Below are 24,855 nucleotides of genomic sequence, written 5' to 3' on the forward strand. Positions count from 1 at the left end.
TATGACTGGGCTCCCCTGGAGTTTTTAACCATCAGGATTGTCCACACTGAGCCTCCAGCAATTAGACAATTCCAGTTCAGGTTTTCCTGCTCCTGCGCTGGTTCCCTTGCCAGTTTCTGCCCGCCAGACTCTGCTCAGGTGAGTCATGACTCTCTGTATTCACTTGTCTGACTTTCCAGTCCTGGAGACAGCAGTTTGCACTGTGTCCTCCCCCTCTGTTATGAATTCAAGAAGAGTTGTTGATTTTCCAGTCTGTTCAGCGTTTTACTGGTTGTTAGGACAGAGTGGTGACTTCCAAGCTTCTTTCATGCAGATCAAAAACCTGAAGTCTGCAGGGGTTTTGTGAATATGTTTTAAAATAAGTTGAGTAAACATCTAGGAGCATGACTGCTGGATTGTGTGGTAAGAGTATGTTTAGCTTTGTAAGCAATTGCCAACTGTCTTCCAAAGTGGCTGAACCTTTTGCATTCTCGCCGTCAGTGAATGAGAGTTCCTGTTGCTCTGCATCCATGTCAGCAATTGGTATTGTTAAAATTTTGGATTTAAAATCTTTCTAATGGTTGTGTAGTGATACCTCTTTGTTGTTTTAATTTGCAGTTCCCTAATGACAAATAATTTTCAGCATATTCCTGTTTATTTGCCATCTGTATGTCCTTTTTGGTGAGGTATCCAGATATTTTGCCTTAATTTTTTTTTATTGTTGAGTTTTAAAATTTCTTTCTGTATTTTGCATACAATACCTTTATCAGACATGGGTTTTCCAAATAGCTTATCCCAATCTATGGCTTGTCTTTCTATTCCCTTAAAAGTTTACTTCAGAGCTTAGAAATTTTTAATTTTAAAAATCCAAACTACCAAGTTTTTCTTTCATGGAATGTGCTTTTGGTATTGTGTCTAAAAATGTGTCACCAAGTTCAAGGTCACATAGATTGTTCCTTACTTTACTTTCATACTGGTACACTTCAGCATCTTCTTATGTGCAAATTTCCTTTTTAAGCATTGCAATTCAGTAAAAGCCCCCAAACCTGAAGATTTTTAACCTCCTAATTATCTAATCTTTAATTATTGGTTTTTCAGTCTGAGCATGATGTAATCAAAATATAAATGACTTTCTACCACAATAGTTCTATGTTTTTAAACACACTTAAGTTGTTTATAAAGCTTCTCTTCAAAGGCTTAAATATTGATATTTGAAGAGAGGTAGCAAAGAGAAAATTCACACTGCCATGTGGGAACTTTTATTCCATTATTTTGCTGTTCTAGTTTCCGATTAGTAAATTTCACTTTGGTAAATTTTTAAAACCACCACTTATTTTCTTTTCGAGTTTTATTAAGAAATAATTGACATATATAACTGTATAAGTTTAAGGCACACAGCATGATGGTCTGAGTTACATGTATTCTGAAATGATTATCACAGTGGTTTCAGCTGATATCCATCATCTCATATAGCTACAATAAAAAGAAAAGAAATAAGAAAAACATATTCTCATTGTGATAAGAACTCTTAGAATTTACTCTTTTAACAACTCTCTGATATATCATACAGCAGTGTTAACTGCTATTAATTTTTTAATAAACATCCCTGTTAATTGAGATAAAGTTTAACACATTCCTGGACACAAGGTGCTGACACAACTTGGAATCCATGTGTCTTTTACATTGACTCTCCTTTCCAAAGGAATTTAACATACGAAAATTCTTATACATTTTGGGTTTGATGTTTTTTAATACATTATAGATAAATAGACATAATAGATAAGTTTTGATAAAAATTGAAGAATCAAAGAAACCAGTGTATTCAGTACCCTAGAAACCTCAAACCCAAAGGAAATAGTAAACATGATCACAAAAGGAAATAATATGGAAGGAAAGCATAGGCTTTTATAAGTTGTCCTAGAATCATCTTCTCTTACATTATAACTTTAATGACTTTAAACTCATTTAATCTACATGTATTTAGTCAGCTTTTTTCAGTGATTATAGAATGATCTCTTAAATGATTTATGATTAAAATTGACTAATCTGGACAGGAAATTCTCTTTATATAATAAAAAAGTTCCATGTGAAATACTCTGTTTAAATTAAGAGGAACAGTTATGGAAAATTCCTACCATGTAGTGACCTGGCACAATGAAAGTACTCAAATATGTTTGCTGAATAAGTTATAAAATGATAATAAAAAGTTAGCAAAGCAAAAAAAGATGAATAAATTAGATCCACATTTTTAAGTCTAGACTGACAAGATTATTAATATTTGCTTAATATCATTAGGTACTTGCTGTGTTTTGAACTTTATTCTAACTATTTTACATTAATTACTCCTCCCAACACCCTTATGAGATAGTTGTACTTTATAAGAGCTTTGCCACTTCTAATAAATGTTTGCTTTCCATTTGATATATATGTATTTCTAAGTTTGACTACAAGCTTATCCATATTTAAGATACTCATACCCACTGCACTGAATTAAAGGATTTGGGTGGCTAATCAAGGACAAGACATATGCTAAGGGTGTGGCAGTAGCACACAAGGAGCTGCATTGTGGGCAGCACTTGGACAGGATGCACGTGAGGGGAGATCCCTCACAGCAGGAGACCTCTTAGACACAGCAGCCTAGGTCCACCATCCATAAAGGGAAGAGGACAAATAAATGACTGGGGAAGAGAGCTGGAGAGGAGGCTTAAGTGCCTAGGTGATGCCTGGGTCAGAGAGCTTTCAAAGCCAGCAGGGACTTGGGATCTTTAAAGGGCCATGGTTTACCTTATTTATGGCTAGTAGATGTTGGGTGCAGTTTCTTGGTGTTTGCAGAGAAGACTGGCTTTTAAATGACTAAAAATAGGCCTATTGGGGCTATATTTAAAGCAATTGGATGTGTAAGAATTTGAGTTTAGCACCAGTAGGCTTTTGAGCTAACAGTCTAGACTGCTGTGATGAAGTAAAAACATGGGGGCCACAGTAAACAGGGGACATCTTTGGCTCATTTGTATAACACCTATAAAGTAATAACTATTCATTCTTAAATATACAAAATAAAAAAGCATACAAAAAAAGCATACATATTGCCGATTTTAAGTTGCTTGGGGTATATGTGTGTGTATATACATAGAAATGTATATATTGCATGAGCTGTATTTTCAAGCACACGCACACACACACATGCACGCATAAACTCTAAAACTATTAAATATATGAAAAAAGCTTTCTACACGCACTATTAAGTTTTCCTTAGGGGATTTTTTCCTTGTGTCTTTAGGGTTTAGGCAGTGGTATTAGGCAACTAGGGATGTCATAACAAAATGCCACAGAGTGGATGACTTAAACAACAGAAATGTATTTTCTCACAGTTCTGGAGGCTAGAGGTCAAGGTGATGGCAAGTTTGGCTTCTCCCTGAGACCTCTCTCCTTGGCTTTCTGCCTTCTGTGTCTTCATATGACCTTTTATTTGGTTTCTCTTCTTCTAATAAGAACACCAGTCTTATTGGATTAGGGCCCCATCCTTATGATCTCATTTAACCTTAATTACCTCCGTAAAGTCCCTAGTTCCAAATGCAGGCACATTGGATGTTAGGACATCAATGTGTGGATTTAGGGGAGACATAATTCCGTCTATAAGTACACTGTACCTCTGGATTGCAATTTTGTATGATATATGTATTTAGATATAGAGCCAATAATATATGCCCTGCACGATTTCACTATCTTAATTGCATGTGTATTATATACCACATTTTTATCTAAACTTGGACAAGAATTGCAGGTTCATTTGGCTTATGAAATTCAGTTCATTTATAACCTGTTTCACACAGCACTTCAGAACAGAAAATTAACTTTCTTAGCTGAATAAAACCAAAATGGAAACAAAATTTTAGTTCCTAAAAGAGCTTTGTAAATGATTTTGTATTGCACATTTCATTTAATTTATTCCAACCAGGATTAAAATATGTTAAATACTCTTTTTTGTTGTGAAGATCTTCACGACTACGAAATGAAGTGGCCATTGTATTCTTAAGAGCTCAACATAATTAAGACTATACTTTATTGAGATCAACCAATTCCATTAAAATATCACTAGAAATGAATAAATTGAAAGGATCCTCAGCGAAATGAGAAGGAATGATTATGAGTTACTGAAATTTGAGCTCTATGAAGGCAGTATTTTGTTGCTGTGGTTTTGTTCATCTATACAAATAGGAGCAAAATCTGGTAGCATTACATTGAAAAATAACTCTATATTAAGTTTATACTTCCCCACAAATATTTGGCAATGTTTAACGTTGTATCTTCATGCCAGGAACTTTTCTAGGATTTAGGAATAGATCTCTTAATAAAATAAACTCCCTGCCCTCATAGAACTTCATTCTAGCATAGAGACAGAAAATAATCAAACACTTCCTTTAATTTGGGTTTCCCCTTTAGAGCTAGCCAGTGACCCTGACAGAAGTTTTTAAGTATTCAATGTATAAAAGTATATCTATAATCTCTGAACTGTAAAGTTCACATACAATAATTGTACCTACAGTTGCTACATTTCAGGGCACTATCATGTCGACCTACTCTATATGACTAAAATAATCAGCAATACAGTTCAGTTGTAGTTTCTAAATGTACTAGTGGTGAACAGAGGACCAAAATGCAAGATGTCATATAAAAGAGTGGTAAAGGAATGAGTTTTTTGCTCTGTTTGACTCAGTTTTCTGCTGCATACTTACTATGATATGAGACAATGTAGTCTATCTCTACAAAACTCAGGTGTTTCCTTTGTGAAATGAGAGAAATAATTAAAGGATGGCTCTGAGTATTATAGACGATAATATGTGCATTGTACTTAACATGATACCTGGTATGTAAGATTCATTGAAATTCATGGTAGCTATTACTATTGCTAAAATGCAGATGTGTTGAAGGGGGCAAAAAGATGAGCTTTTTTTTTCCATTTGGAGCAAATTTCTTAGATTTCACAACATGGATTAATTATTTTTAAATCAAACATTCCATTAGATATGGGAAATTTCCCATGACTACTATTATGATAGTAATCACCCTAGAAAACTGATAACTTAATCTTAGCTGTTTATGTTCAGAAAAAAATTGAGACTACTTTGATGTATTGTTTGTGGGGAGATTTTTAGTAATTTCAGTTTTCTTGATACATTTGTATTCTCCAAGTTTTATATGTGTTATTTTTGAAAAGTAAGAACGTAATTGGAGTGGCAGTTTACAGATAAGCAAGGAAAGGAGGCAGTTAAAATAAAAGTTTTTCAATAGTAAAAACTTTATAGTGGAAAAACTGGACAAACACTACCTCAGCCAGGTGGTCAAGGTCAACATCAACAGTGCTAAGTCATGTTCATAATATGTACCCTTGATATGACATGAAAGTGTCACTTTACTTCTATAGTTTTCCTTCCCCCAAATCCCAAACTCCAGTCTAATGAGAAAACATCAGTCAACTCTCAATTTAGGAACATTCTACAAAATACCTGAACAGTTATCAAATCTGTCAAGGTCTCCAAAATATACAAACAGCTCACATAGCTCAATATCAAAAAAGAAAAAAAACAATCAAAAAATGGGCAGAAGACCTAAATAAAAATTTCTCCAAAGAAGACATACAGATGGCCAAAAAGTGCATGAAAAAATGTTCAACATTGCTAATTATCAGAGAAATGCAAATCAAAACTACAATGAGGTATCACCTCACACCAGTCAGGATGGCCATCATCAAAACTTCTACAAACGATAAATGCTGGAGAGGGTATGGAGAAAAAGGAACCATTCTACACTCTTGTTTGGAATGTAAATTAATACAGCCACTATGGAGAACAGTATGGAGGTTTCTTAAAAAACTAAAAATAGAGTTACCATATGAGCCTGCAATCCCACTCCTGGGCATATATCCAGAGAAAACTATAATTCAAAAAGAAACAAGCACCCTGATGTTCATTGTAGAGTTATTTACAGTAATCAAGACATGGGAGCAATCTAATGTCCACTGACAGATGAATGGATAAAGAAGATATGGTATATATACAATGGAATATTACTCAGCCATAAAAAGAATGAAATAACACCATTTACAGCAACATGGATGGATTAAATATCATCATACTTAGTGAAGTAAGCCAGACAGAGAAAGACAGTTATCATATGATATTGCTTATATGTGGAATCTGAAAAACAAAGATACAATTGAGCTTATTTACAAATGAGAAATAGACCCATAGACATAGAAAACAAATTTATGGTTACCAAAGGGGAAAGGTGAAGAAGAGGAATAAATTAGGAGGTTGGGATTAACAAATACATAGTTATATATTTTATATATAAAATAGATAACCAACAAAGACCTAGTGTATAGCACAGGGAACTATACTCAATATTTTGTAATAACCTATATGGCCAAAGAATCTGAAATATGTATATATATATAAACTGAATCACTGTTCTGTATACCTGAAACTAACATGACATTGTAAATCAACTACACTTCAATAAAATTTTTAAAAATTAAAAAATAAACTTTCAAGGTCATCAAAAGTCAATACAAGTATGATAATCTGTCACAGCTAAGAGGAGCCTAAGGTGACATTACAACTAAATGTAATGTGGTATCCTCAGTGAGTTCCTGGAAGAGAGAAAAGACATTAAGTAAAAATTAAGCAAATCTGAACAAAGTTTGGAACTTGTTAATAATTATTTAATAATTAACAATTTGGGTTCATTAATTGTGACAAGTGTACCATATTAATGTACGATGCTTTGATAGAGGCTACTGAATATGAACTATTTGGGAACTTTCTGTACCAGCTTCACAATTTTTCTGTAAATCTAAAACTGTTCTAAAAAATAAAGTTTACTAATAAATATATAATCAAAAAATTTTTTAATTCACATAGTTTGGATAGTTCAATGACAAAATGGTAGTGTTCAAAGAAGAAGTCTTGGAAATAAACACAAAATTAAAAGTCTACTTACAAAATGGATGGAACTATGCACGTATTTTTTCTTTGTAAAAATATCAAAATTTTGGAAATATTTACACAGTCAAAATAAAGGCAAAAGAAAATAAAAGTAAAAGCAGAAGATTTTTAAGTCATATCAAATGGATACTGTTGTCTACACTTGGCCAAAATTTTGCATCAAAATTAGTATTTTTATCTTGTGATTTTTCTAAATATGTAACAACTGGTAGAACTTAGACCTGGCAAATGAGAGCAGACAGTAGTAAACAGTACTCATAACTATATAACACCTAAATATTAGAGTGGTATTTCTAAAACAGAATGTCAGCTCAGCCCAAAGACAAAACGTTTAGATTGAGTACCTGAAGTCTTGCTATGTTACACAATGGGAAGAAAATTATATTACAAAAACAGATACAATGCAAGTTTCCCAGACCAGATAATCTCAACAACTATAAAGCCCTAAATCTATACCAGCCATAAACCTAAAGGAAGGAAGGAAGGAGGGAGGGAGGGAGGGGCATTACTGGCCTCACTGCCTCGCTTGCTGTCACTTGGGACTCCCCTTGCTCTTTGACTATGAAATTTGGTATATACATCTCCTCCTTTGGATAGCTTCCTATGCATCCTTCAAGACCTGCTCAAAAATCACTTTTGCCAAGAAGTCTTTCATGAAACTACCAGAAAGAGTTAGCTGCCCCTCATCTGAGTCCCCATAGTATTGTGTTCATTTTGTCACTCCTTCAACAAACACTTAGCAATTACCTACTGTATTCCAGGCCTGTATTTGTATCTCTGTACCATCATTTCCTGAACTCTATGACAGCCATGTCTGATTCCCCTGCTAGACTCAGACTAGTGCTTGGTGGTCTCCTCCTAAAATGAATGAGAAAAAGGAATCAGCAGTTACTCCTCACGGCCTGCCTTGTTTGAGGTGTGCCCTATTATAAACCATACTATACAAATGTGAAAAATGAGACACGAGAATGCAAGGTAACATGTCTGAGGTAATACTGCTGCAAAATTTTCTTCTTTAGCCTTTTGATGCAATGGATTACACTGATTATTGAATGTTTAGACAGCTTTGAATACCTGGGATAATCCTAGCTGCTTATGGCGTACATTCTTTCTATACATCTTTGGATGCAGTGAGCTATAATTTTGGTTAGGATTTTTGCAGCTACCCATGAGATATATCGGACTGTAGTTTTCTTGTCTTTTTCTGGTTTTGTTATGGGGGTAATTCTGGTCTCAAAGAATGAGTGAGGAAGTGTGCCCTCTGTTTCTCTTTTCTGGAGGATACTAAAGAGATTTGGGATCATTTCTTTCTTAAATGATTGGTAGAGTTCACCAGTGAAAAAATCTGGGCCTGGTGCTTTCTCTTCTGGAAGGATAATTATTGTTTGAATTTCTGTAATAGATATGGGCCTATTAAGATGATCTATTTCTCCTTGTGTCAGTTTTGGTATGATGTGTCTTTCAAGCATTAGTCCATTTCATTCAAATTGTCAAATCTGGGATCATACAGTTTTTCATAATAGTCTACTATATTTTTAAATGATGGTCCCTCTTTCATTTCTGGTGTTGGTAACTTACGTCTTTATATTTATTCTTAGCCTGGCTAGAAGTTTATTGATTATATTAATGTTTTCAAAGAACCACCTTTTTGTTTCATTAATTTTCTCATTGTCTCTATTGATATTTCTCTATTTCTTATTTTAAGATTCATTAATATCTGCTTTAAGTTTGTTACTTCTTCTTTCTTTTGGTTTATACTGCTCTTCTTTCTCAAGTATCCTAAGGTGAAATCTTACATTTTTGGTTTTAGATCTTTATTTTTCTAAAAAATATGCATTCAATGCTATAAATTTCCCTCTAAGCATTGCTTTCACTGCATCTCATAAATTTTGATAGGTTTTATTTCAATTTTCACTAAGTTCAAATTATTTTTAATATCTCTTGGCATTTCTTTTTTGACCCATGTATTATTTACAAGTGTGTTGTTTGTTTAATCTCCAAATACTTTGAGATTCTCTAGCCACTTTCTGTTATTGATTTCTAGTTTATTTCCATTGTGTTCTGAGAGCATACTTTGGATGATTTCAATTCTTTTAAAATGTGTTTGAGGTGTGTTTCATGTCCCTGAATGTGATGTATCTTGGTGAATGTGCTGCATTTTTCCTCAAGAAAATTATGGCCATTTACTCACTTGACTATAAATTGGGAGATGGGGATTACTCATATTTTTAGCACTGTTGGTATAGGTTATAGGGTTTCTGTGATATTGAACTACGAATACTTTGAAACATTATTGTGGCCTTCCTATATGTATGGGGGCATATGGGAGACAGGTAATAAATCACTTACATAGACCACCTGATGGTCATTTCCTTGGACCCTGAATGTTTAATTGGTATTAACATACTTGGAAGTTAGTACAACTTCCAGATTGGGTCCTTGGTTGTAGATAACTACCAAAATAGGGAAAGCCACATGGAAGCCTCTGAAACTGTTCCTGTAATGAGAAAGTAAGTAAAAATATATAAATAAAAATTGTATCATATATGTATTATATAGAGTTTAGGAGATTTATATCAGCCATGAGTTTCTAACAGATGCAAGGATGGTGGTCCTTATCACATCCCCAGTTAAGTTACCTAGCAATGATCTTGCAAAAACCAGATGGATCCTGGAAGGTGACTCTAGACCGCTGCAAGCTCAGCCCAGTAGTTGCCCTGATTGAAGTTGCCATGATGGATGTGGTAACTTTGTTAGAACAGATAGAGCCTCAGGTTCTGGTATATGGACATTGTTTTCGCATGTGCATTCTTTTCTATTTCAGTAAGAAAAGAGGATCAGGGAGAGTTTTTGCTCACTTCAAATGTGTTATTTTTTAGAGCTAAGAAAAATTCTAGTAGAGATTTGCTGAAAAGGTAGTGTCAGAAGCTCATTTTACCATTTTGGTATCATTCTTTGGCACAGGGAAGTTGATTCTTTCCTCACATGCACCTAACATACCTTGTTTGCCTTTTGACAATTTATGCTGCTATTAAACATCAAAAATTATATCACATGGAAATGTCTTCCTGGGAGGGTGTGCTGTTACTGTTGAATCATCTTTCTGTGGTATCATTAGGTACAAAAGCTTTGAAGTAAGACCTAAAGCCAAAATTCTCACAGATGTTGCATGAAAACAGACTTCAAAAAGGATCTCTGTGCTCTTTTACAGGCAGGTAAACATCTGTGAGAGAGAAAAAAGAAAGCAGGAGAGACAGAGAGAAACTCACTTAAAGGCTTAACTTTGAACAAAACAGGCCTTAGGCCTTTTCTTTCAAATTGATGTCTCTTTATATGACTTCCTGCCCCTCTGCTAGGTAACAATTGAAGTCTCACTTTGTGAACTAATTTACATTGACCTCTTCCTTAGCCCTCAATAGTTCTTTTTAAAGTGAGGTTTGTTTTCCCTAATGAGGATCAGCTGTGAGCAGGGGCGGCCAAAATAAATTCCCTTTAACAAGCTGTGCCTCTGCTTAGGCTGAAATTTGGAGAAGAGGAGAGGCCAAGAATACATAAAAGATCTTGAGCCTGCCGGTTAACATTGAAGATCCTATAAATGCAATGTATTTAGACTCACCACATTTTTCTTTATTAAGGAATTATTATATTCCAAACACTAAAGCTACAAAATGAGGATAAACAAAGCCATGAAAAGAATGACCATCTTTGATAGCTCTTGGGCCATAAATTAAACTTTCTCTATTTTTAATAAGTGTACAAAATTTAGATCAAGGTTCACTTTATTAAAATTATTTGTTTTTCTTTGTCTTTTCATTTTATCAACTAGTGGCTTAGAAGTACTCATGCCATCACAAAATGAAGAACAAGAAAACAAAACTACAAATTAGAAAGGGTCAATCTATCAGGATTATAGCTAGATCTCTCAAAGCCTAGAGCTTACTAAAACCTCAAAATAATTTCATCAAACAGTGTTATAACTGGAGATAAACAGCCCAGTTTTCTTTAAGTTTTCAAGTCTCTTGTCTTCTATTATTAGTTTGTCATATGATTTATTTTCCAAAAAACAAGGATCTATCAAACTGTGCCACTAAATCTCTTCTCTACTTTGATCTTCATTTATGATTTAAGGCAAAACAGGCTATGTGATGCTCAGCTTTATGGAATGTAGATTCTTTGCTCTTCATGTATAAGCCAAGCTCCCCTCACCTCCAAGCATTCTGGAACTGATTGATGGCAAGCCTACCTCAAAAAGTCTTTTCGTATCCTCAGTAAGAATATAACAATAAATAGGAAGAAATGATGATGCTACTGAAGCCTGTGAGCACAGCTGCTCATTTCATCAGTTCTGCCGTTACCTCTGGCTCAGAGGTTCCATTTTCTCTGCTTCTATGGGATGTGTCAGGACTGCTCTGACAGCAAGCCCCATAGGCACATGGCATAAAGCTTCTTGCTTTTAAAGCCGGCTTTTACTGGCTCACCAGTTGAGTGTAGTAGCAGTTCTAATGATAACTGGGGAGCTAGTAGAATAATCCAAAAAGTGCTGCCCTCAAATTCTGAGTTAATGAAGAGAAAACAAACTTAGAGTAAACACGTCATACTCTGAAGATAAAAGAAAACATATTCTTCTAGTTAACACTAATTATACGAATATTATTATTATCGTATTCTTTTTTCTTAAAAGCTCATGAGCTTTGGGTCAGAAAAATGTGGGTGGAAGTCCTGACTTTATAACCTATGAGCATTATGACTAGAGAAATTAGAATAATCCTATAATGTCCTTGAAATTCTTGAACTCAGCTGCAAATCACTTGGTATAATCATATGCTGATTAAGATTTTGTGATGTTTAAATAACATGTATTCATGATTAGGATTATGAGAGACACAGAAGTAATCACTCAGCATGGATTTTTTTTGTCTTTAAAAACAAAAAAACATTAAAACTCTTTCTCTCTGCCAGGTTAAATATACCTACCTTAAAAGCAGGGGTTCCCTGACTTCTTTCTCTATTTCTATAGATTTTGGTGTTTTATTGGCCATAATGAATTGAATCATGGCCCCCAAAATATAGGTCCATGCCCTTATATTCAGAATGTCTGAATTATTCCTAGTATGGTAAAAGATGTGATTAAGTTAAGAATCTTGAGAGGAAAAACTTATCTTGGATTAACCAGGAGGGCCCTAAATGCAATCACATTTATCTTTATGAGAGAGAAACAGTTTTGAGACAGACAGAAAAGGAGAAACACAGGAGGCAGAAGCGGTGTGACCCAGAGAGACTGGAGCAGTATAGCCACAAGCCAAGGAACACGTGGAGTCACCAGAAGTTGGAAGTGGCAAAAATAGATGCTCCGCTCTAGCTTTGGGAGGGAATGTAGCCCTGCCAACACGTTGATTTAGGACTTTTGGCCTCTAAAACTGTGAGACAATAAATTTCTATAGATTTAAGGCACCTGTTTCTGATGTTTCTATAGGAACCACAGGTAACTAATGCATTGCCATTTTATCACTTTGTGCATTCCAAGTGTATCTTGGCAACTTATCGATAGACTGTTACAACCTTGAAAGTGGAAATCACATCTTACTCCTCTTTGTGTAGAATTCAGTACCTCGCCCAAGTCTTTACATTTAGCAAGGTCTAGAACAAAATTCCCAAATGGATTAATAAATGCCATCATCAGTGAGAGAATTATTCTGGACCCAGTTCCTAAATACAATGATTAAGAATACTGATTTGGTGAAAAGTCAGCAAAATTGAACAATTATCTAGATGTACCTTTTGGGGAAAGGATAAAATGAAACATGCATTTTAACACTGAAAAGATTTAAAAGTCACATAGGAAATAATAACTGTTATTGACCTATCTAAGAGATGAACTGACGATCTAAGAGAAAAATTCGTAAAAGCATTTTTGTATATTGTGTTGATTGTACTTTTGGGTTTTAGTCCAAATTGTAAGGAGCCTGAAAGTTGTTACTTGCTTCCTCACAACAGGAAAAGTGATGAATAAACTGAAAAGCAGCAACTCTTTTTAGAGTCATCAGGGAGCTAAAGCCACAAGGCAAACTGCTGCCCTTAAACCTGGAGAAATAGGAGAATACAGAGAATCACAGCTTACTGGGAGTATAAACCCAGAAGTGGAACAGAATCCCATCACTGGTGCCAATCCCAGTAGGAACACAAACTGTATTGACAGAGTGCTAGAGGCTCAGTGTGCACTAGCTTGAGAGTTAAAATCTCCATGTGGCCCCAATCTTTTATACGTTTTACCTCTAGGAGTCCCATTAGATTCTTACTGTGAAGAATAGAGGAAAAATTCTCTCATACTTCTGGCAGGGGGAGGGGAAAAGTCACTATTCTGAAATATGCCCACATGTCCCTGTTCTTACAAAATGCACCCTCAAGGGAAACTTTTACCAGAGCCAAACAGTTTGGAATTTATCTAAGCCTAACCTCACTGGCAGAAGAGAAATACCCAACTCCAGCCCTCCAGCTCTTTGAAAGAGAAGAAAATCCTAGATGATATGTTTGAATACATGTTCAGGAAGCAGAAATACAATGAAAGAGTAATAACTGTTACAGCTGGTCAGAGAAGTTACCACCCAGAGTGACTGCTTAAGGCATCCTGGCCATTACCCAGTCAATTTGATAAAGAATCCAAGAAAGATTCAACACCAAGACCCAAGATAATTACTGAGGGATGGACTCCAACACTATTACTGAGTTAAAAACAGGAAAGCATGAAGATCAGGAAACAAGGGATGGGACGTAGTGGAGGAAGTCCTAAGTTGAAGATGAATGGAAGTTCAAGGAAGAAGACTGCTGCATGAGTGGAGAACAACCAGTTCAAAGTGTAACAGAAGAACCATCTGCAAGAAAATATTATGGTTGGGAAAAAGTCTAATTCTAGAAGGAGAATAGATCTCTGGATCATTTGGGGAAAATTTAAAAATAGTTACAGAAAACAAGACAAAGGAAGCACTGAAGTATTTTCTCCAGGAAAACACAAGAAAGACACAGGAAAGACATTCAACTGTGTGCACAACTGGGTCATGCAGTGAACACACTTTACATGTTTTTTTTCCTATATATGTGTATTTGTTTGTTAATTTTATTAAGCAAAGAGAAGAAAAGAGCTATTCTTGTTTCATAGGGGTGAATTTGTTTTTTAAAAAATAATATTCATAAAAGTACATACTGCAGAGGTTTCACCTTGATTGATAGTGATTTGCAGATATATCTAATCTACTGAACGATCTCAGAATTTCATAAACTTTTACTTGTGAAGAAACATTTTACATAAAACGGCCCTTTGTTAAATTTTGGCCTAGCCAGTTTTTGGTTTTTGCAGCAAAATTATTTGGTTAACATATTAAAATACAACTATATGGTTTCTTTTTCATTCTCTTTATCTAATCTTATTTCGTGTTTTTTTCCCTTCAGTTTTCTACCTCATTACACTTTCCTCCTTTTATAATCTCATCCCTTTTTAAAATATGGAACTGATTCTCTTCTAAATAATACACAGTGAATATGTGCATAGATGGAAATTAATTGGGAGAGTTATTACTTCTAAAAGAGGGAAAGGAAAATAGGATAACAACATAGAAATGTGCTTCCTGAACTGCCTTTTCCGTAATCTTTCTCTTCCATTATGGCACATCTATTTTTTTTTCCTCTTTACTGTGTATGCCTAGATTCTGTATCATTTCAAATCCATTTTTTCTGGCACATTGTGTTCCAACATGGTGCCATTTTTTTGTTCTTAAACAGATTACTTATTTCTTATATCTTCTTGGGCCTCACTTTGTTTCTTCCTCTGATGGGGAACAAAACACTTCAAGAAATCCATCACTGTGCTCTTAGACTGGTTTTCCTTAGGCATTGTTTGAAGTTCTCAGTTTAACATGAAAAAAAAATGATTCATATAAGTTATGCACATTGTTACATAAAAATGCAAACTAAAGATGAATATAGTATATTCTATCTTCAGAATTCTCAGCTCAATCATGTAACGTTTATAAAGATATTATATATCAATCTTTCTTATAAAATATATTGTCTAAGAAGTTCCACATCAATAATAATCAATTTATTACTAATAACTGACAAATAAATACCACTATTCTTTGAGGCCTATATTATTTTTTTTAATATTTATTTATTTATTTGGCTGCACCAGTTCTTAGTTGCAGCAGATGGCCTCCTTAGTTGTGGCAGGCTGGCTCCTTTGTTGCAGCATGTGGGCTCCTTCGTTGCAGCAGGAGGGCTCCTTAGTTGTGGCACGTGAACTCTTAGTTGCGGCATGCACGTGGGATCTAGTTCCCTGACCAGGGATTGAACCCGGACCCCCTGCATTGGGAGCATAGAGTCTTATCCACTGCACCACCAGAGAAGTCCCTGAGGCCTGTATTATTACATGCAATTTACATATGAGGAAATAGAGAGTTTAGAGATATGAGTAGTTGCTCTAGATGACACAGTTCATAAATAAGAAATGGTGCTGAAATTTAAACATATAAATATTTAAACCCACACATATTTAAATCCAAATTTGGTGTATATATTAAATATTGATAGATATTGTAAATATTGATAAATATTGGTGGTAATCTATTACATTTCATGATAATTTATGTTGTATAATATTTGTTTGATTTTGACCATTTTTTAGCCTCACAATAGGCTGGCTGAAAGGAAATAAAGAAGATAACTTTTCTATTAGAATAAAATTCTATATTTTTAATCCATGATATGGAGTTGAAAACTAAAATTCAAAGATCAATAATGTATACATAATAATGGGTAATATTGGCTTCTTAAATTGTCAAAAGTAAATATGTCAGAATAAGCCCGTGTAAGATTTAATTATAGGCTCAAATAGATCCATCCCTACAAGCAGGGTAAAGGATTTTCACTGACAGACCATGGAGTCCCTGTTATTGAATTCTGCTCAATACTAAAGAAACAGTCATCAATTTGGTGACTTAAACGTTTAATTTTCTAAAGACACAAGAGCGAACACCCAGTGGAATGAGAATTGTGCACGCAATTACAATTTGTATTGTAGACAACAACCAAACATGGCAAAGTGACAGAAAATAAGGTTTGCATGGACTGAGATATTTAACATGCTTTTGACTGAGAATGTCTAACAATGTAAATATATTACTTTTTCCTTGTGGATGTATACGTATAATAAAATTAAATGAAAAATCTCAATGGGTATTATGAAACTTAATTAAATAATATAAAATTAGTCTGGAGAGGAAGTTTAGGATCATTTACCATACTTCCGCCTTTTGTGGTCCAAGTCCCCACAATGCCTGCTCTTCTTTACTGGGATTTCCAGTCCATTCACATTTCGACCTCCTTCCATCATCTTCTCATTTCTGTTTCTATATTTTAAATCCCTTGGCTTCTGATTCCAACCTCTCTTTTCCTACTGCTTGAGAAAGTGTTTTGCCTGTTTTTCTTTCACAGTCTCAGCCCAGTTACACTTACTTCTGGACATACTCTTTAAACTGACTTCTCCAGGCCTAGGCCAGCTGTAAGATTTTAGGGAGAAAATCAAACATCCAAGTGTGTGGCTACACTTGTGAACTGTCTGCCTCCAATTGTTTGGCAAAACCACAGTCTCCTTCTGCTCAGTCAACCGCACAATCACTGGGGGAGGATCTAAGTTTTTTAATCCTTCCAGTCCTTCATTCCAAAGCCTCATTTCTCCTTTTTTTTTTAACATTTTTATTGGAGTATAATTGCTTTACAATTGTATGTGTGTTTCTGCTTTTTAAAAAAGTGAATCAGCTCTACATACATATATATCCACATATCTCCTCCCTCTTCAGTTTCGCTCCCACACTGCCTATCCCACCCCTCTGGGTAGACACAAAGCACAGAGCTGATGTCCCTGTGCTATGCGGCTGCTTCCCACTAGCTATCTGTTTTGCATTTGGTAGTGTATATATGTCCATGACACTCTCTCACTTCATCCCAGCTTACCACTTCCCCCTCCCCGTGTCCTCAAGTCCATTCTCTACGTCTGCATCTTTATTTCTGTCCTGCCCTTAGGTTCTTCAGAAACAATTTTTTTTTTAGATTCCATATATACGTTTTAGCATATGGTATTTGTTTTTCTCTGTCTGACTTACTTCATTCTGTATGACAGTCTCTAAGTCCATCTACCTCACTACAAATAACTCAATTTCATTTCTTTTTATGGCTGAGTAATATTCCATTGTATGTATGTGCCACATCTTCCTTATCCATTCATCTGTTGATGGACACTTAGGTTGCTTCCATGTCATGGCTATTGTAAATAGAGCTGCAATGAATATTGAGGTACATGAATCTTTTTGAATTATGGTTTTCTCAGGGTATATACCCAGCAGTGGGATTGCTGGGTCGTATGGTAGTTCTATTTTTACTTTTTTAAGGAACCTCCATACTGTTCTCCATAGTGGCTGTATCAATTTACATTCCCACCAACAGTGCAAAAGGGTTCCCTTTTTTCCACACCCGCTCCAGCATTTATTGTTTGTAGATTTTTTGATGATGGCCATTCTGACTGGTGTGAGGTGATACTTCATTGTAGTTTTCATACTTCATTGTAGCATTTCTCTAATGATTAGTGATGTTGAGCATCCTTTCATGTGTTTGTTGGCAATCTGTATATCTTCTTTGGAGAAATGTCTATCTAGGTCTTCTACCCAATTTGGACTGGATTGTTTGATTTCTTGATATTGAGCTCCATGAGCTACTTGTACATTTTGGAGGTTACTCCTTTGTCAGTTGCTTCATTTGCAAATATTTTCTCATATTCTGAGGGTTGTCTTTTCATCTTGTTTATGATTTCCTTTGCTGTACAAAGCCTTTTAAGTTTCATTAGGTCCCATTTGTTTATTTTTGTTTTTATTTCCATTTCTCTACGAGGTGGGTCAAAAAGGATTTTGCTGTGATTTATATCATAGAGTGTTCTATGTTTTCCTCTAAGAGTTTTACAGTGTCTGGCCTTGCATTTAGGTCTTTAACCCATTTTGAGTTTATTTTTGTGTATGATGTTAGGGAGTGTTCTAATTTCATTCTTTTACATTGTACCTGTCCAGTGTTCCCAGCACCATTTATCAAAGAGGCTGTCTTTTCTCCATTGTATATTCTTGCCTCCTTTATAAAAAATAAGGTGACCATATGTGCGTGGGTTTATCTCTGGGCTTTCTATCCTGTTCCATTGATCTTGATTTCTGTTTTTGTGCCAGTACCATACTGTCTTGATTACTGTAGCTTTGTACTATAGTCTGAAGACAGGGAGCCTGATTCCTGCAGCTCCCTTTTTCTTTCTCAAGATTGCTTTGGCTATTTGGGATCTTTTGTGTTTCCACACAAATTGTGAAATTTTTTGTTCTACTTCTGTGAAAAATGACATTGGTCGTTTGATAGGGATTGCATTGAATTTGTAGAGTACTGTGGGTAGTATAGTTATTTTCACAATGTTGATTCTTCCAATCCAATAACATGGTATATCTCTCCATCTGTTTGTATCATCTTTAATTTCTTTCATCAGTGCCTCATACTTTTTTTATTTTTGCGGTATGCAGGCCTCTCTGTTGTGGCCTGTCCCGTTGCAGAGCACAGGCTCCGGATGCGCAGACTCAGTGGCCATGGCTCATGGGCCTAGCCACTCCACGGCACGTGGGATCTTTCCGGACTAGGGCACGAACCTGTGTCCCCTGCATCGGCAGGCGGACTCTCAACCACTGTGCCACCAGGGCAGCCCTCTTATAGTTTTTTGTGTACAGGTCTTTTGTCTCCTTACATAGGGTTATTCCTAGGTATTTTATTCTTTTTGTTGCAGTGGTAAATGGGAGTGTTTCCTTAATTTCTCTTTAAGATATTTCATCATTAGTGTATAGGAATGCAAGGGATTTCTGTGCATTAATTTTGTATGCTGCTACTTTACCAAATTCATTGATTAGCTCTAGTTGTTTTCTGGTAGCATCTTTAGGATTCTCTATGTATAGTATCATGTCATCTGCAAACAGTGACAGTTTTACTGCTTCTTTTCCGATTTGGATTGTTTTATTTCTTTTTCTTCTCTGATTGCTCTAGCTAAAACTTCCAAAACTATGTTGAATAATAGTGGTGAGAATGGGCAAACTTCTCTTGTTCCTGATCTTCATGGAAATAGTTTGTTTTTCACCTTTGAGCATGATGTTGGCTGTGGGTTTGTCATATATGGCCTTTATTATGTTGAGGTAAGTTCCCTCTATGCCTACTTTCTGGAGGGTTTTTATCATAAATGGATGTTGAATTTTGTCAAAAGCGTTTTCTGCATCTATTGAGATGATCATATGGTTTTTATTCTTCAATTTGTTAATATGGTTTATCACACTGATTTGAGTATATTGAAGAATCCTTGCGTTCCTGGGCTAAACCCCACTTGCTTATGGTGTATGATCCTTTTAATATGCTGTTGGATTCTGGTTGCTAGTATTGTGTTGAGGATTTTTGCATCTATGTTCATCAGTGTTATTGGCCTGTAGTTTTCTTTTTTTGTGAAATCTTTGTCTGGTTTTTGTATTAGGGTGACAGTGGCCTTGTAGAATGAGTTTGGGAGTGTTGCTCCCTTTGCTATATTTTGGAGCAGTTTGAGAAGAATAGGTGTTAGGTTTTCTCTAAATGTTTGATAGAATTCACCTGTGAAGCCATCTGGTACTGGGCTGTTGTTTGTTGGAAGATTTTTAATCACAGTTTCAATATCACTGCTTGAGATTGGTCTGTTTATATTTTCTATATCTTCCTGGTGCAGTTTTGGGAGGTTGTGCTTTTCTAAGAATTTGTCCATTTCTTCCAGGTTTTCCATTTTACTGGCATATAGTTGCTTATAGTAATCTCTCATGATCCTTTGTATTTCTGCAGTGTCAGTTGTTACTTTACCTTTTTCACTTCTAATTCTTTTGATTTGAGTATTCTCCCTTTTTTCCTTGATGACTCTGGCTAATGGTTTATCAATTTTGTTTATCTTCTCAAAAAACCAGCTTTTAGTTTTATTGATCTTGGCTATCATTTCCTTCATTTCTTTTTCATTTATTTCTGAACTGATCTTTATGATTTCTTTCCTTCTGCTAACTTTGGGGTTTTTGTTCTTCTTTCTCTAATTGCTTTATGTGTAAGGTTAGGTTGTTTATTTGAGTTGTTTCTTGTTTCTTGAGGTAGGATTGTATTGCTATAAACTTCCCTCTTAGAACTGCTTCTGCTGCCTCCCATAAGTTTTGGGTCATGGTGTTTTCATTGTCATTTGTTTCTAGGTATTTTTTGATTTCCTCTTTGATTTCTTCAGTGATCTCTTGGTTATTTAGTAGTGTATCATTTAGCCTCCCTGTGTTTGTATATTTTACAGTTGTTTTCCCTGTAATTCTTATGTAGTCTCATAGCATTGTAGTTGGAAACAATACTTGATACAATTTCAGTTTTCTTAAAATATACCAAGGCTTGATTTGTAACCCAAGATATGATCTATCCTGGAGCATGTTCCATGAGCACTTGAGAAGAAAGTGTATTCTGTTGTTTTTGGATGGAATGTCCTATAAATATCAACTAAGTCCATTTTGTTTAATGTATTTAAATATTAATTAAGTCCATCTTGTTTAATATATCATTTAAAGCATGTGTTTCCTTATATACTTTCATTTTGGATGATCTGTCCATTGGTGAAAGTGGGGTGTTAATGCCCCCTACTATTATTGTGTTACTGTCCATTTCCCCTTTATGGCTGTTAACATTTGCCTTATGTATTGAGGTGCTTCTATGTTGGGTGCATAAATATTTACAATTGTTATATCATCTTCTTGGATTGATCCCTTGATAGTTTTATTTTAAAGTCTATTTTGTCTGATATGAGAATTGCTACTCCAGCTTTCTTTTGATTTCCATTTGCATGGAATATCTTTTTCCATCCCCTCACTTTCAGTCTGTATGTGTCCCTAGGTCTGAAGTGGGTCTCTTGTAGACAGCATATATATGGGTCCTGTTTTTGAATCCATTCAGCCAGTCTTTGTCTTTTGGTTGAAGCATTTAATCCATTTACATTTAAGGTAGTTATTGATATGTATGTTCCTATTACCAGTTTCTTACTTGTTTTGGGTTTGTTATTGTAAGTCTTTTCCTTCTCTTGTGTTTCCTGCCTAGAGAAGTTCCTTTAGCATTTGTTGTAAAGCTGGTTTGGTGGTACTGAATTCTCTTAGTTTTGCTTGTCTGTAAAGGTTTTAATTTCTCTGTTGAATCTGAATGAGATCTTTGCTGGGTAGAGTAATCTTGGTTGTAAGTTTTTCCCTTTCATCACTTAAAATATGTCCTGCCATTCCCTTCTGGCTTTCAGAGTTTCTGCTGAAGGATCAGATGTTAACCTTATGGGTATTCCCTTGTATGTCATTTGTTATTTTTCCCATGCTGCTTTTAGTATTTTTTCTTTGTATTTACTTTTTGATAGTTTGATTAATATGTGTCTTGGCATGTTTCTCCTTGGATTTATCCTGTATGGGACTCTCTGTGCTTCCTGGACTTGATTGACTAATTCCTTTCCCATATTAGGGAAAGTTTCAACTATAATCTCTTCAACTATTTTCTCAGTCCCTTTCTTTTTCTCTTCCTCTTCTGGGACCCCTACAATTCAAATGTTGGTGTGTTTAATGTTGTCCCAGAGGTCTCTGAGACTGTCCTCAGTTCTTTTCATTCTTTTTTCTTTATTCTGCTCTGCAGTAGTTATTTCCATTATTTTATCTTCCAGGTCACTTATCCGTTCTTCTGCCTCAGTTATTCTACTGTTGCTTCCTTCTAGAGAATTTTTAATTTCATTTTTTGTGTTGTTCATCATTGTTTGTTTGCTCTTTAGTTCTTCTAGGTCCTTGTTAAACATTTCTTGTATTTTCTCCATTCTATTTCCAAGATTTTGGATCATCTTTACTATCATTACTCTGAATTCTTTTACAGGTAGACTGTCTATTTCCTCTTCATTTGTTTGGTCTCGTGGGTTTTTACCTTGCTCCTTCATTTGTTTTGTGTTTCTCTGTCTTCTTATTTTGCTTAACTTACTGTGGTTGGGGTCTCCTTTTCACAGGCTGCAGGTTTCTAGTTCCCATTGTTTTTGGTGTCTGCTCTCAGTACCTAAGGATGGTTCAGTGGGTTGTGTAGGCTTCCTGGTAGAAGGGACTGGTGTCTGTATTCTGGTGGATGAGGCTAGATCTTGTGTTTCTGGTGGGTGGGACTGCGTCCAGTGGTGTGTTTTGGTGTGTCTGTGACCTTATTATGACTTTAGGCAGCCTCTCTGCTAATGGGTGGGGTTGTGTTCCTGTCTTGCTGGTTGTTTGTCATAGGGTGTCCAGCACTGTAGCTTGCTGATCGTTGAGTGGAGCTGGGTCTTAGCATTGAGATGGTGATCTCTGGGAGAGCTTTCACTCTTTGATATTACGTGGAGCCGGGAGGTCTCTGGTGGACCAGTGTCCTGAACTCGGCTGTCTCAACTCAGAGGCACAGGCCTGATACCTGGCCATAGCGCAAAGACCCTGTAAGCCACACAGCTCAGAAAATAAGGGAGAAAGAGAGAGAAAGAGAGAAGGAAAGAAGGAAAGAAAGAAGGAAAGAAAAAAGGAAAGAAAGAAAGGAGGAAAGGAGGAAAGAAGGAAAAAAGGAAAGAAAGAAAGAGAGAAAAGGAAGGATGGAATGATGGAAGGAAGGAAGGAAAGAAGGAAATAAAGTTATTAAAATAAAAATTAAAATAATTAAAAAGTAATTAAAAAAGGAAAATTAAGAAAAAGAAGAAAGCAGAGAACAACCAAATGAAAACACATTATCACCAATGAAAACACATTATCACCAATGATAATAATCGCTAAAAACTATACTATAAAAAAAAGAAAAAGGAAAAGAAAAAAAACGGACAGGCAGAACTCCAGGATAAATGGTAAAAGCAAAGCTGTACAGACAAAATCACAGAAAGAAGCATACACATGTACCATCACAAAAAGAGAAAAAGATAAAAAATATATATCTATATAAAAAGAAGAGAGCAACCGAATCAATAAACAAATATCCCAATGATAATAAACTCTAAATACTAAACTGAGATAAACATAAAACTAGAAACATATTAGATGCAGAAAGCAAACCCCAGGTCTACAGTTCTTCCAAAGTCCACATCCTATCTTGGGATGATTCCTTGTCTATTCAGGTATTCCAGAGATGCTGGGTACATCAAGTTGACACTGGAGATTTAATCTACTGCTCCTGAGGTTGCTGGGAGAGATTTCCCTTTCTCTTCTTTGTTCTCACAGCTCCTGGGGTTCAGCTTTGCATTTGGCCCTGCCTCTGCGTTTAGGTTGCCTGAGGGCGTCTGTTCTTCACTTAGACGGGATGGGGTTAAAGCAGCAGCTGATTAGGGGCTCTGGCTCACTCAGGCCAGGGGGAGGCAGGGGTACGGAATGCAGGGCGAGCCTGCAGCGGCAGAGGCCGGCATAACGTTGCAACAGCCTGAGGTGCACCGTTTGTTCTCCCAGGGTAGTTGTCCCTAGATCATGGGCCCCTGGCAGTGGCGGGCTGCACAGTCTCCCGGGAGGGAAGGTGTGGATAGTGACCTGTACTTGCAGACAGACTTCTTAGTGGCTGCAGCAGCAGCCTTAGCATTTCATGCACCTCTCTAGTGTCTGCGCTGATAAGCGCATCTCATGCCTGTCTCTGGAGCTCGTTTAGGCGGTGCTCTGAATCCCGTCTCCTTATGCATCCTGAAACAGTGGTCTCTTGCCTCTTTGGCAGGTCCAGACTTTTTCCCGGACTCCGTCCCAGCTAGCTGTGTGGCACTAGCCCCCTTCAGGCTGTGTTCACGCAGCCAACCCCAGTCCTTTCCTTGGGATCTGACCTCCGAAGCCCAAGCCTCAGCTCCCAGCCCTCGCCTGTCCCGGCGGGTGAGCAGACAAGCTACTCGGGCTGGTGAGTGCTAGTTGGCACCGATCCTCTGTGTGGGAATCTCTCTGCTTTGCCCTCCTCACCCCTGTTGCTCTGCTCTCCTCCATGGCTCCAAAGTTCCCCCCCACGACCCCCCCCCCCCCCCCCCCCCCCGTCTCCACCAGTGAAGGGGCTTCCTAGTGTGTGGAAACGTTTCCTCCTTCACAGCTCCCTCCCACTGGTGCAGGTCCCATCCCTATTCTTTTGTCTCTCTCTCTCTTTTTTTTTTTCTTTTGCCCTACTCAGGTACGTGGGGAGTTTCTTGCCTTTTGGGAGGTCTGAGGTCTTCTGCCAGCATTCAGTAGGTGTTCTGTAGGAGTTGTTCCACATGTAGATGTATTTCTGATGTATTTCAACTAACTGCTAAAAAATCTAACTACTATATAACATAAACACACCTTTTTTATTGAAATATAGTTGATATACTTTATTATATTAGCTTTAGATGTACAGCGCAATGATCCAATATTTTTATAGATTATACTCCTTTTAATGTTATCATAAAATATTGGCTATTTTCCCTGTGCTATAAAATATATTCTCGTGGGGCTTCCCTGGTGGCGCAGTGGTTGAGAGTCCGCCTGCCGATGCAGGGGACACGGGTTCGTGCTCCGGTCCGGGAAGATCCCACATGCCGCAGAGCCGCTGGGCCCGTGAGCCACGGCCGCTGAGCCTGCGCGTCCGGAGCCTGTGCTCCGCAACGGGAGAGGCCACAACAATGAGAGGCCTGCGTACCGCAAAAAAAAAAAAATATATATATGTATATATTCTTGTATCTTATTTATTTTATACTTAATAGTTTGTACTTCTTAATCTCCTACCCTATCTTGTCCCCTCCAACCTTTCCTCTGCCCACTGGTAACCACTAATTTATTCTCTA

The 24,855-nt window shown here is 36.5% G+C and overlaps 1 protein-coding gene across 1 annotated transcript in view; it reads left to right on the forward strand.

The window, feature by feature from the left end:
- Positions 1-24,855, forward strand: part of LOC109547580 (uncharacterized) — an 84,948-nt gene continuing 60,093 nt past the window's right edge. Inside the window, exon 1 of the transcript XR_012332427.1 lies at positions 1-138. The gene's annotated coding sequence lies outside the window, so the exon portion shown is untranslated. The remainder of the gene's footprint in view (positions 139-24,855) is intronic.

Source organism: Tursiops truncatus, chromosome 6 (assembly GCF_011762595.2).
Source record: "Tursiops truncatus isolate mTurTru1 chromosome 6, mTurTru1.mat.Y, whole genome shotgun sequence".
Taxonomy (NCBI): domain Eukaryota; kingdom Metazoa; phylum Chordata; class Mammalia; order Artiodactyla; family Delphinidae; genus Tursiops; species Tursiops truncatus.